This window comes from Colobus angolensis, unplaced genomic scaffold (assembly GCF_000951035.1).
Source record: "Colobus angolensis palliatus isolate OR3802 unplaced genomic scaffold, Cang.pa_1.0 Scaffold109, whole genome shotgun sequence".
Classification (NCBI taxonomy): domain Eukaryota; kingdom Metazoa; phylum Chordata; class Mammalia; order Primates; family Cercopithecidae; genus Colobus; species Colobus angolensis.
Genome location: NW_012111919.1, coordinates 7,239,870 through 7,254,132, shown reverse-complemented (window position 1 = coordinate 7,254,132; position 14,263 = coordinate 7,239,870). Strand labels below are relative to the sequence as shown.

The following is a 14,263-nucleotide window of genomic DNA, read 5'->3' as shown; positions in this document are numbered from 1 at the left end:
CGAGACCCTCGCCCCGCCCCGCCCCTGCACCCCGCCCCCGAGAAACCCACAGCCTGAGACGCGCCTTTTCCGAGGCTGTCGCCCTAAGGGCTGCGGCGTGCACCTGCGGAGCTACCCACCCCAACTCCCAGCTCCTGTCGGAGCGCTCGGAAGCTCTCCCTAACCTGGGGTCCTCGAGGTCATCCGGGGCGCTGGGAGCTGCAGGTGCACCCCTCCTCCAGTTCTGTCCAGGTTGCCTGGGCTAAGCCGGAGGTGCAAGGATGGGAATTGGGGGATAACCTCCATCCTCTCCTGGCTACCTTAGCTGAGCTCCATTCTCTGATGAAGCCCTCCAGCCCTCAGCTGCACCCTACGAGCTACTCTCTTTCTAGGTGCCCAGCCACTCTCTGGCTAGGTGCTTGCTATCACCAAACAGCGTCCTTCCCGGGTCAGGGATGCAGGAAACGCACTCCACTCCCAACCCCCAAGGGCTGCAGGAAGTCCGCTTGCTTTTCCTCTCCCCGATTTATATGTGTAATTCGCAAGCTTTGCCGCCAGGATCCTCTCTAGCTGAGCCCCAGGGCCGACTTGAATTCCAGTTCTGCACCTGCCGTGACCCTGTGAGGAACAGGCACAGAGAGGCAGGGGCTCATGCCTATGCCCCACACCTGAAGATCTCTCCTAAGCTAGCTCAGGACTTTCCTGGGCTTCTCATCCAGCCTTCTCTACACTGAACACGTTCTCCTGTCTTTTTTTTTCCGACATAAAGTCTCACTCTCGCCCAGGGTGGAGTACGGTGGAGCGATCTCGGCTCCCTGCAACCTCCGCCTCCCGGGTTCAAACGATTCTTCCACCTCAGCCTCCAGAGTAGCTGGGACTACAGGTGCATGCCACCACGCCCAGTTAATTTTTGTATTTTTTGGTAGAGAAGGGATTTCACCATGTTGGTCAGGCTGGTCTGGAACTCCTGACCTCAAGTGATCTGCCCGCCTCGGCCTCCCAAAGTGCTGGGATTGCAGGCCTGAGCCACTTCTCCTGACCCTCCTGGCCTTTCAACATCGATTTCTTAGTTCTTCTTACCCCATGGTTGAGAGTTGTTTGGGTTTTGTTTTGTTTTGTTTTCTACTGGTAGAAATATTCTACTAGAAGAAGTTAGAGAAGAAAGGAACTTAAAGATACTTAAGAACTGAACTTAACTTCATTTTACTTCGTTTAACGTTGAGAGGTTAATTTATGTTGTTATGCTGGGCTGTGTTTCTGTAGGCCAGTGATCTACTCTCTCAGCCCCAGCTTCCTGCAGGACTGTTGGGAAACTGGAATAAAATCTACATGAAATGATACAGTGGACACTCATGTATATTTTTTTCCTTCCTTCATGGCTCAAGGCAGGGACAGAGCCAGAGAAAGAATCCAGGTTGCCAGACTCTTGAAACAGTGCTCAGTCTGTTGCCCTCAAAACTTATGTTTCCTATTTTTCTCTGGTCTGGGCCTCCACCTCCTGCCCGTGCCCCACTCTCTTGCTGTTTCCAGGTTTTCTTATTGTTCCTTGACCTCTTTGACTCTCTTAGCAGCATGCCAGCCCCAAGGGAAACCCTGGGATGGTTCCTGGAACACACATTTAGTCTAGACCCCCCCCCCCCCGCCCCGGGCACACACTCACTGCATCTCATAAATAAACTCTGTCTCTGTTCTTCAGTTCCAGGACCAGGCCAGGTGGCTTTGAGGTTGACTGAGAGTCAGACTTGAACTGGAGCAGGAAGAAGAATCTTGGCTCTAGCTTGATATGATCACCCAGAGACACTCCCTTCCCACAATTCTGCTCAACACAAAATATACTCATGAAACATTGGTGTCTGCAGTACAGAAGGAAATGCAGTGTCTATCTTCAAAGAATGAAAGGTCTAGCAAGGAATTCCAGATGAATACTGATAAAAACATTACTTGAGGCCAGACGTGGTGGCTCACACCTGTAATCCCAGCACTTTGGGAGGTCAAGGCAGGATCACCTGTGATCAGGAGTTCAAGACCAGCCTGGCCAACATGGTGAAACCCTATCTCTACTAAAAATACAAAAATTAATCGGGCATGGTGGTGCATGCCTGTAGTCCCAGCAGCTTGGGAAGCTGAGGCAGGGGAATCGCTTGAGCCTGGGAGGTGGAGATTTCAGTGAGCTGAGATTGTGCCTCTGCACTCCAGCCTGGGTGACAAAGCGAGACACCGACTCAAAAAAAAAAAAAAAAATTACTGGGCAAGAAAAAAACATGGTCAATTCTGCATGAGAAGTACAGATCTCTGTTTAGATAACTTACAAGGCTGATGGTTTAATTCGTTCTTTCTATCAGTCATTTACCGATCACTCCCTATGACGTGCTGGAGACTGTAGAAGGTACTTAGGAGTGGGGAGACATGTCAAAATTATCATAAAATCTTATAATGACTATAGAGGCTCATATAAGGAGCAGGGAAGAGTTTCGTGAAGGGAAAGAGAAAAAACCATTCAGGTGTAGTGGGAGGGGCACAGGGCTTCCAGGCCCTCCCCCAGGCGCCACAGTCCAGGAACCTCGATATGTTCAGGTATCCAAAAGCTCCCTGAACCCTGTCCTCTTGGGTTTTTATGAAAGCTTCATAACGTCAGCATTCCTTCCCCTGGGGGTATAGGGTGGGAACCTCTCTGGGAATTATCTTAAGAAGACCATTGGAAAGGCCAGGAAAGATTAGAGTCCTGCCTTGGGGCAGGTGAAAGGAGGGCAGGAGAAGGAGAGATTTTGTTTCCTGTGGCCTAACACACTCAATATCACAACAAAAGACTGTAACAAGGTCTATGGGAGTTATGAGCCAGGAATCGTGAAGGAAAACTGTCTATCATAACAGCACAGCACTCAAGGTCCTCCCAACAGGGCCCCAGACTTCCTTTCCCACCTGGCTTCCACCTCCCGTTCCCTCCTCAACTGTGCTCCCACCAGATGGGCTTGCACACCACACTTACCATACTCTTTCCTCTACCATCTCTGACCTTTGCAAATTTCAGTCCCTCCGAACCACTTCAGCAAATTAATTGAACCTGAAGAGGGGGTCACGGGAACCCCAACTTGAAGCCAGTTGGTCAGAAGTTCTGCAGGTCTGGACTTATAACTGGTGTTAGGGGGAACAGTCTTGGGGACTGAGCCCTCAACTGTGGGATCTGACACTATCTTTCAGTGTCAGAACGGCATTAGAGGACACCCAGCTGCTTGGTGTGTGGGGAAAAACCCCCACATATTTGGTCACAACTCTTCTGCGTTGATTGTTGTGATGTGAGAGTAAAGGAAAAATGCTGTTAGAGAAAATTTTCCCTGTAAAACCGCCCAACCCAAAAAGCCTTCCTGTCAGCTCTAGGGTTGGCAGATGAGCTTAGCCAACATCGCAAAACCGCGTCTCTACTAAAAATACAAAATTCACCGGGCATGGTGGCAGGTGCCTGTAATCCCAGCTACTCAGGAGGCTGAGGCAGGAGAATCGCTTGAACCCAGGAGGCAGAGGTTGCAGTGAGCCGAGATCGCGCCACTGCACTCTAGCCAGGGCAACAGTGTGAAACTCTGTCTCAAAAAAATAAAAATACAAGATGCCCAATGTAATTTGAGTTTCAAATATATAAGGACTGATTTCTAATGTACGCCACAGGCAGTATGTGAGACATACTAAAAACATTTTTTGTTTGTTTTCTGAAACTCAGATTCTACCTGTGTTTTATCTGGCAACTGTAGTTAGCACCAGTCATTGGAGGGTGCTCCCGGATCCTCATGACTGAACCAGGCCTGGAGCAGGCCTCCACATCCGTGCTCCCAACCTGTGTCACCAAACAGATCTCACTAGAATGTGGTTCCTAAGGAGACAGGGATAAGGTCACTTTGGCCAATCTGTCCCCTTTGGTATGAGTGCCTTGGCCAGAGGCCTTTGGCCCTGCAGATGCCAGCTTCTCCCATCTGTGTGTCATATGGCCTGTGAGAACCATGAAAAGAGGCTCTGATTCTCTGTTCTCCCCCCGGGGCTCAGCAGCCAACATTGTTTTCTGGGTTCTATGTATTCAGTGGCAAAGGAATCCGGCCCATACCCAGCTTCTCTGAGGTGCAGTCAAGGTGTTTAGACAAAATATTTGCAGGAAATAGTGCTGTAGAAGGTGACGATGGTGGCTTTATGTATATGAGGAAACTGAGCCTGGGAAAGAGCCCAGTCTTCAGGCTCACAGTCTAAAACAGAAGGGCTGGCCAGGCACGGTGGCTCACGCCTGTAATCCCAGCACTTTGGGAGGCCAAGGTGGGTGGATCACAAGGTCAGGAGTTCAAGACCAGCTTGGCTAATATGATGAAATCCCATCTCTACTAAAAATACAAAAATTAGCTGGACGTGGTGGCAGGCGCCCATAGTCCCAGCTACTCGGGAGGCTGAGGCAGGAGAATCGCTTGAAACTGGGAGGCGGAGGTTGCAGTGAACCATGATCGCACCATTGCAATCCAGCCTGGGTGACAGAGCGAGCCTCTGTCTCAAAAACAAACAAACAAACAAACAAACAAACAAAAACTGAAAGGTGGAACTCTAGGGTCCCGCTCTCCAGAATAGTGCGCCCATGAAGAGGCACTGAACAGAAGTCAGCCATTTAGATGAACTATGAAAAGGAAGCAAAGTGAGAATTGGGATTCCTATCTTTAAAAGTGTCTTAACTTTAGCTGCAGAAATCCAAAACATGGTGGTGGGTATGACAGGAAGGCAAGTAGAAAGGATATCACATTTACTGAGTGACCTAATATGAGAGGTCTATGCCAGGCACTTTACACAGGTTGTCTGTCTCATGGAATTCTCTCAGCACCTGTGCAAGGTAAGTACTACTATTCCCATTTGACATCTGGGAGACTGAGGCCCAGAGAGGTTAGACTACTCTAGTACATGGGCAAGCAGAGATTCAAACCCAGGACACTCCGTCCAAAATCCATTTTCTTTCCACCACACCATGCTGTCTTGTGGCACACACTGATATGCACATCACAACCGTGCTGTAAGTCAAGTACAGTTCGGAGTTCCTGGCAGTCTAAAGCCTCATGCCCCTTCCCGCCCTTGACCCACATTTGCTCCTCTGCCTCACCTGTTTCATGTGCCCCATCACTGGGTTTGGAGGGTAGGGATTGGAGAGGGCTGCAGGCTATCCATACCACACCTGGACACTTAATTTCCACCCTGCTCCCCCAGGCCTCATCCATGGTGGGCCTCCCTCGTGACCTTGACTGGAACCCAGGGGCCTCCTGGGATTGGTTTGGTCAGGCCAGAGGAACTAAACCTTAGAAAGGTTCTTTGGCCAAAGTGCACCCTGGTAAATGTGGTCCTCTGCTGTGACAGCTCAAATGATATCCTCTGCCAAGAGCAAGCAGCACAGTGAGGTCCCAAGTTTCCATATGAACCAGAGACTGAATTTCCCTGCGTGACACAGAAAGGGAGGCTTAGAAGTGGGAGGGAATCTACATCCCTTGCATAAAACCCAGGAACTCTCATTCGCATTCCGGGCTTCAGCATCCCCGTCACATCCCCGTCATCACATCACCAGGGCCTGTCCTGTAGTCACAGGAGTCTGGCTTCCTGACACTCCAGCCTCACACGGCCCCATCAGCTCAACTGTGTCTACACAAAAACCTCTTATCTCCTCCTCATCAACTACAACAACTGTGGCCCCTCTTGCCCAGGGCGCCAGCCTTGAGCAGCCAACGGCTTTAGAGCAACTCCCAGAGGGAGGGAAGAGGGAAGAAGATGACAGTCCAGGGAATACAGTTTCAGAAAAAAAAAAAAATTGTGGGACCTAGAGAAGGACCCAGGGAGACCCAGAGGGGAGAATGGGCCCCTAACGACTGTCACACAGAGGATTAGCTGTGAAGTCAGAAATAGAACCCAGGATTCCTGCCTCCAGGCTGGGTGACTTGAACCCCTGGCACTTCTCCCTCAAAGCAAGTTAACCTACTTGACCTACTTCTCTGAAGCTACAAGGAAGAGCAGTCTGTGAAAACAACGCCCAAGTAGAGGAGTGGGTGGGTATCCAAGGCTGAAGGCTGCATCTCCGCAGCACGGCAAACAGCTCAGGAGCCCGGGCAGCAGGATGTGCTTCGTTCACGAAGGTTGCTGGGAGTTGCCTTGGGCTGTAGGAGGGACATGACGGGGGATGGGGAGAGCTGCCTGCTGCCAGGAGATGAGGCCTGGGCGCCAGGGATGGAGAAGGCTGCCGCAGGACAGATTTCGCAACTAGATTTTACCATTGTGTGAGCAGTGTTTGAGGTATTTGTGGTTGACATGTTGAGATTTAAAAGTACCAAGCAGGCTCTCCCAGTTCCATCTACTTCATGGCCTTGGGTGACCCTGTATTCACCCTCTAGACAGGGGCCAAGTCACCTTCTTCAGCTGCCAGCCCCTGTGGTCCCTGGAGAGAAGTCTCCTTTCTTACCCGAAGCTCAAATCCATGTCCACTTGCTTCTGGTCAAAAGCTCAAGCACTGCCATGCCCATGACCCAGACTCTAGTCTAGACCAAGGAAATTCTGCCTCTTCACTCTCTCCTTGCTGCCAGCAGTAGGAGGCACCTGTCGCCCACCCATTATCTCCCATCTCCATCCTGAGTGATACTTGTTCTCACTGCAAGGCCCAAGCCCACCCACACTCTGAAGAACATAAAGATCCATGGCGTTGCTTCCATCTCTTCTTCCTGCTGATCTACATGACATGGAAGAGAAAAGAAGAGATAGGAAATGAATAGCTGGTCACACAGGTGATCTCAAAAAGTCCAAAAAAGGCAGTGGCTCTACAAGGCCTGGAGGGCAGGGTTTGGCTTAGGTGGGCGAGGGTAACTTCCCCAGAGAGGTTCCATCTGGCCCTATTGAAGAGCTGGGGCTTTTCCTACACCAGTACCAATTTTCAGGTCTTAGGGGTTCAGCATCTCACATGTTCTTTTTGTATTCTTATTCTATTAGCCAGGTTTACAATTTCCTGGAGGCATTTTTCTTTTTACATATTTAGTTTTTTGAGACAGGGTTTTACTCTGTTGCCCAGGTTGAAGTCCAGTGGCGCAACCATGACTCACTGCGGCCTCACCCTCAACCAGGGTTTGGCAGCTCTGCAGTTAAGGATCCCTGGCCATGCCCACTTTCCCTTTTCTGGACTCTTCTTGGCCACAGGACTCCTCTTTGATACTCAGCCCCAATCCTCAGCTTTCAAATCTCTAGCCCAACCCTCACTTTTCTGGCTCAAGGATGACAGCTGACTTCAGTCTCATGACGATGGCCCAAGGAAGAGGATGTTCATCAACTCTCAGTGAACATGATAGAGAAGCTCAGACGTCTACATGCCAACACGCACGTGGTAGACAAAGTCGAGTTGAAGTTTGAGTCTGTATCTGATGTCTGGTAGGTTAGGACTCACTCATGTTCTAAATTATGGCACATGCATTTATTGAGAGCCTACTACATGCAAGACACGGTGGGGAGAGAGTAAAAAGTCCCTGCCATCCAGAGAACTCACAGTCCAGTCGAGAAGACAAGTCAGCATAGAGAGATGTCTCAGAGAGAGAGAAAAATGGAGTCCTGGCAGAAGCCTAGGAGAGAGGCTTCACCTGGGTGGACTGGGAGGGAGTTAGGGAAGGAGCCAGACATGAAGAGAGAACGTAACTTGAGCAAAGGCAGGTGTTGGGAAGTCACAGCTATGTATAAAGAAAAGCAAATGGCACATTTCAGAGGAACATATGCTAACTGAAGGGATACGGGGAGAGATGCAGTAAGAAAGGCGGGCTTTGGCACAGTCACAAAAGGCCTTGAGTACCTAAGGACTTTGGCCTCTATTCAGTGAGGAAGATTCTTCTGGAAGCTATGGGGTATCAAGAGTGTGAGATGCTGCTAATAGGTGGAGGAAGGAGCAGAAAGGGCTGATGGATGTGGAGTTAGGAGGTCACTGGTGACTAAACACATTTCCTCCCTGACTCATGACTGCCTCTTTCAGAAAGGCGGTTCCTGGCATTGGGGGCATTGAAGATGCACAGCAGGGTTATACCAAGGTTGAACCAAGTCTCTTCCTGTTTCCCAGGAAAGAATGGGAAGGGCTTATAAAATTCATCTGCATCCCTATGCATTCTCTTTCTCCTTCCCTTAAGAAGTGGCCCTTAAGGTGGCAAGACATGGGCCATGTAAGCCTTCTACCTGGGAGGCTCCTTTGGCTTTAAAGGGCGCCATTGGGCCAAGGGGACGGGAGACAACAAGCTGGCTCCTTATGGCCGGCTCTGGCTCTCAACTGCATCGGTAAGGGGGAAATGGGTCCATACTGGTTTCCATATTGCCTAGCTTGGCATACTGGGTTTCCCACCCAGAGACTGGAGACAGAGATGCCTTGATCAGGAATCAAGACAAGGAATTCATCAGCAATGTGCCCTGTGTCACCTCTCAGGAATCTAAGCGTGGCAGGAGGCAGCTGGACGAGATACAAGGCCAGCCAAGAGAAGGGAGAACTCCAATGGTGACCTTCAGGTTTCAGGGCGATGAGAAGGAGAGGGAAGAAGCAAGGAATGAGTATTTGCCAAGCTCCTGCTCAGTGTTAGGCACTACACCTAGCCCAGTACCCAATGCCTGGTGCGTAGGAGGGGCTCAACACATACTCATTGAAGGAAGCATCTTTCTCCCTCTAAGCCTCACAACAACCCTGGGAACTAGATTAGAATTAGGAAACGCATTTTTAAAAGAGCCATTCCCAGAGTCACACAGTGAATGGTAGAAGCAGCCAGACATGGTGGCTCATGCCTGTAATCCCAGCACTTGGGAGGCCAAGGCGAGTGGATCACCGGAGGTCAGGAGTTCGAGACCAGCCTGGCCAAGATGGTGAACCCTCATCTCTACAAAAAATACAAAAATTAGCTGGGCATGGTGGCAGGTGCCTGTAATCCCAGCTCCTTGGGAGGCTGAGTTAGGAGAATCACTTGAACCCAAGAGGCGGAGGTTGCAGTGAGCCAAGATTGTGCCATTGCACTCTAGCTTGTGCAACAGAGCAAGACTTCATCTCAACAACAACAACAACAAGAATAAATGGTACAAGCAGGATTCCCGTCTTGGTCTGCCTTTCTCCAAGCTCTGTTCTCTTCTGTTTCTCACCAGATTGCAAGTAGCTCAGCCGCAGGTTTGTGATGTGGCAACAGATGAGGTAGCAGATGGGTCTGGCCAATGTCACTCTTCTAGGAAACTCGCTGGGGAACTGAAGGAGGTGGTTCACAGCGGGCTTCCCTTCAGCTTGCACCAGCAGCCCCTGGGGAGCTTTCTACAAGGCAGATTCTTGAGCTCCACTCCAGACTCATGGAAGAAGCCTGGGTTCCACAGGTAGCGGGAACTGGTGGACATGACTGCGAGCAGTTGAGAGCAGGCAGCGTAAGAGCCCCAGATTATAGAGCAAGGAGGAGGCTGTCACAGGATAAAGATGTGGAGTTTCCTTTAGTGGTGGTGGTAAGGGGACACCGCTAAGGAGAAACAGAAATGCGTGCAACATGAAACTCTAGAAAAGGAGCTGGTTTTGTAATAAAGAGATGAGAACTAGCAGTAAAACTGAATATAATGGTGGGTGTGTGTAAGGGCAAAGTAATTCACAACTTCAATTAACACAGTAACTGTCAATGAGGGAAGCCAATGGGGGAGGTAACTATTCACAATGGGAGTCCCAGGCATTGGGGAATACCAGGGACAGAGTGTGTGGGTGTTGTCACACTTTCAGAGGACGGTATTAACATATCTCAGACTCTGCCCTCATCTACTATGTTGTACTCCCTCTTTTTTGTTTTGTTGTTGTTGTGTTTTTTTGAGACAGATTGTTGCTCTGTCACCCAGGCTTGTCCAGTGGCACAATCTTGTCTCACAGCAACTTCCACCTCCCAGATTCAAGTGATTCTTCTGCCTCAGCCTCCCGAGTAGCCGGGACTACAGGCACATGCCACCACTCCCAGCTAATCTTTTTTATTTTGTAGACATGGGGTCTCACTATGCTGCCCAGGCTGGTCTTGAACTCCTGGGCTTAAGTGATCCTCCTGCCTTGGCCTCCCAAAGTGCAAGGATTGTAGGTTTGAGCCACTGTGCCGGACCTGTACTCACCCTAAAAGCAGATGTGTATGAAAATAATGCAGACGATCAGATAGAAGCCTGGGAAAGGCGTGCTCAGGGAGCCTGACTTTGGCAGTGGACCTGAAGCAAATGCTTCTCTGGGGGATGGGCATCGCTGACCAGCAGACCCAGATATTTCAGGTCCATTGGCAGGTATATTCCCATAGGGAAGATGGATGATTGCATAGGGAAGATGGATGCATCTGACGATCAAGCTTAATACCTTTAGATAAACCAGCTGATTCCCTTTGTTCTTTTCCCTGGTTCACCACGATCTTCTGGTTATATTTTAGCTTATCTGTGAGGCTGGCAAATCAGCCAATTTGAACATTTCAGTCCTCTATGTACTTACATTTCTTTTTTTTTTTTTTTTTTTTTTTGAGACAGAGTCTCGCTCTGTCACCCAGGCTGGAGTGCAGTGGCCGGATCTCAGCTCACTGTAAACTCCGCCTCCCAGGTTTACGCCATTCTCCTGCCTCAGCCTCCCGAGTAGCTGGGACCACAGGCGCCCGCCACCTCGCCCGGCTAGCTTTTTGTATTTTTTTTTTTAGTAGAGACGGGGTTTCACCGTGTTAGCCAGGATGGTCTCGATCTCCTGACCTCGTGATCCGCCCGTCTCGGCCTCCCAAGTACTTACATTTCTAACTGTAAGCGGGCACTCTGGAAACATCCATTTCTTGTGAAACTGCTTAGCATGATATATCCCCAAGAGCATAGTCACATCTGTCCATTGCTGACTTTACTGAGGCCTACCCCCTGAGGATGTCCTGCCTTTCAAATATTCAACTCTATTTCCTCTATTTCCTGTTTCTCTCTCTGTAGAGAAGCAATAATTACAGAAAGCGATCTTGAGATATGAGTGTAATTCAACTCAAAGCAAATCATATGAGGAATTCCTTACTTGCCTTATGATGTAAACTCTTCAAAAAGTAGAAGAAGCAAAGGAATGTAGTCTTTTTTTTTTTTTTTTTGGAGATGGAGTCTTGCTCTGTTGCCCAGGCTGGAGTGCAGTGGCATGGTCTTGGCTCATTGCAACCTCCATCCCCAGATTCAAGGGATTCTTCTGCCTCAGCCTCTCAAATAGCTGGGATTACATGTGCACGCCACCACACCCAGCTAATTTTTGTATTTTTAGAAGAGACAGGGTTTCACCATGTTGGTCAGGCTGATCTTGAATTCCTGACCTCAGGTGATCCAACCGCCTTGGCCTCCCAAAGTGCTGGGATTACAGGTGTGAGCCACCGCCCCCAGCCTACAATTCTTTTCTTTTTAAAGTAGAAATATAAAAGTATTTAGCATACCAAGAAAGGAAACACAGGTAAAATGGACTCGGTAGCAGGAGTTTCCCTGTAGTTGTGTTAATGCAGAGCTTTTATTTTGCTTCATCCCATTGGACAAACATTAGGGTAGTTTGGGAAGGAAGTTGAATGGCAGAGTAGGTAACCATCTCTTCATCTGATTAACTGGGTTCATTCTACTGGGTCATTTCATTTTTCTTTTCTTTTCTTTTCTTTTCTTTTTGTTTTTGGAGACAGAGTCACTCTGTTGCCCAGGCTGGAGTGCAGTAGAATGATCTTGGCTCACTGCAACCTCCACATCTCGGGTTCAAGTGATTCTCCTGCCTCAACCTCCAAGTAGCTGGGATTATAGGTGAAAGCCATCACATCTGGCTAATTTTTGCATTTTTAGTAGCGATGGGGTTTCACCATGTTGGCCAGGCTGGTCTGTACCTCCTGACCTCAGGTCGTCTGCCCACCTCAGCCTCCCAAAGTGCTGGGATTGCAGGTGTGAGCCACTGTGCCTGATTCATTTCACTTTCTTCTTCCCCAAATATCTTGCTCCAAAACGACAACATCATTTCTGACCAACAGATCATTAAAAGTACTTCTTCCCTAAAACTATTCTGCAGTCTTGTTCCAAGTGCCTTGTTATACAACCAAAACACCAGACACTGCCAGACACTCATTGTAAACTCTTACCTCAAGTTATCAATTCTTCAAGACAAAATGGACAGTGAGATATGCTGTATGTTCTGCCTACTGAGAGGATGTCCTTTCCCTCATGTCCTTTAGAACTAACCTGAATGGGGTTGTTAGTAGATACGGCTGGTAAGGTGCTCCACATGAGACCACAGATGTGGGCTGAGGAAGGGACAGCAATGTGGCAGGAGCTGGCGTACTAGATGTGTGAACAAATTCTCTTTTATTGTGCCTCCAGGACCTGCTTGAACCTGTTCTCACTGCTTTCTAGTAAGCTGCTAACCACACCCAACTTTATGGCACTGTGGCTCAGACATTACCAAATTCACGACGGATAACTCAAGATCTCACTGTGACCAATGTTCCATGGGCAACATTCTGTCTTTTCTAAGGCTCAGTAGCAGGCCAAGAGTATCTCTTACAAAGGGAACAGCCACTTACTGAAGAGGTCAGGGATTGATGCAAAACAATAAAGGTCTCCACAGTGATTCTCTTAATCAGGCTTGCCACAAGCTACATGCTGCAACCCAGTTTGCCACTGATAACTCAAGCACCATTTAGATCCACTGGGTTGTTAAGGTTAAGTGGCCAAATCACACATGCTGCAACCTGGCCCCTGCTGAAAACTGGGAAGCCTTTCAAGTCACCTGATAAAGGGATTGGAGACGCACACCAAACTGTGGTATGTTACCTGGACAGTCTAAAAGGCCGGGCTGGGTGCGGTGGCTCACACCTGCAATCCCGAAACTTTGGGAGGCCAAGGCAGTGGATCATTTCAGGTCAGGAGTTCAAGACCAGCCTGGTCAACAAAGGGAAACCCCATCTCTACTAAAAATACAAAAATTAGCTGAGTGGTAGTGGCACGTGCCTGTAATGCCAGCTAATTGGGAGGCTGAGGCAGAAGAATTGCTTGAGCCTGGGAGGTGAGGGTTGCAGTGAGCTGAGATGGTGCCACTTCACTCCAGTCTGGGCAAGAGAATTGAAAAATAAATAAATAAATAAATAGGGCGGGACTCCATGACTCATGCCAGTAATCCTACCTCTTTGGCAGGCCAAGACAGGAGGATTGCTTGAGCCCAGTTCGAGATCAGTCTGGGCAACATGGTGAAACCCTGTCTCTACAAAAAATACAAAAATTAGCCAGACATGGTGGCACCTGCCTGTGGTTCCAGCTATTTGGGAGGTGAGGTGGGAGAATTGCCTGAGCCTGAGAGGTTGAGGCTACAGTGAGCTGAGATCACACCACGGCCCTGCAGACTGGGTGACAGAGGGAGACCTTGTCTCAGGAAAGGGAAAAAAAAAGTCTAAAAAGGCCAGCAAAGCTTGTGCCTCTTTTTTTTTTTTTTGAGACTGAGTCTCGCTCTGTCGCCCGGGCTGGAGTGCAGTGGCCGGATCTCAGCTCACTGCAAGCTCCGCCTCCCGGGTTTTACGCCATTCTCCTGCCTCAGCCTCCGGAGTAGCTGGGACTACAGGCGCCCGCCACCTCGCCCGGCTAGTTTTTTGTATTTTTTAGTAGAGACGGGGTTTCACCGTGTTAGCCAGGATGGTCTCGATCTCCTGACCTCGTGATCCGCCCGTCTCGGCCTCCCAAAGTGCTGGGATTACAGGCTTGAGCCACCGCGCCCGGCCGCTTGTGCCTCTTTATTTATTTATTTATTTGGAGACGGAGTTTTGCTCTGTCGCCCAGGCGGGAGTGCTGTGGCATGATCTTGGCTGCAACCTCTGCCTTCTGGGTCAAAGCAATTCTCCCTGCCTCAGCCTCGCGAGTAGCTGGGATTACAGGCATGTACCATCATGCCCGACTACATTTTTTTTGTATTTCTAGTAGAGACAGGGTTTTACTATGTTGGTCAGACTGGTCTCAAACTCCTGACCCCAGGTAATCCACACACCTCGGCCTCCCAAAGTGCTAGGATTATGGACGGGAACCACTGCACCTGGCCACTAGTGCCTCTTTCTTAGTGATGAGAGTAAAAGGTGCTCAACCTAGTCTTCATTTTGTATGGGCTATTCTGATGGGAGTTAGACCCCCCACCAACCTCTAGAAACGTCACTGAGGTGACAGACTCCTGCGTTGTCTTTTTTTTTTTTTTTTTTTTTTTTTTTTTGAGGTTTTTTCTCTTTACCCCCGGCTGGGCCAGTTTTAATTTTCTGCCTATGACTAGCCAGTTCTC

General features: G+C 49.2%; 1 long non-coding RNA gene across 1 annotated transcript in view; it reads right to left on the bottom strand.

Moving 5' to 3' along the window:
- Nucleotides 1-5,731: 5,731 nt before the first annotated feature.
- The window catches only part of LOC105518180, a 74,938-nt gene continuing 66,406 nt past the window's right edge, over nt 5,732-14,263 (bottom strand). The window contains exon 3 of the long non-coding RNA XR_001002786.1: nt 5,732-6,700. This is a non-coding gene — a long non-coding RNA (uncharacterized LOC105518180). The remainder of the gene's footprint in view (nt 6,701-14,263) is intronic.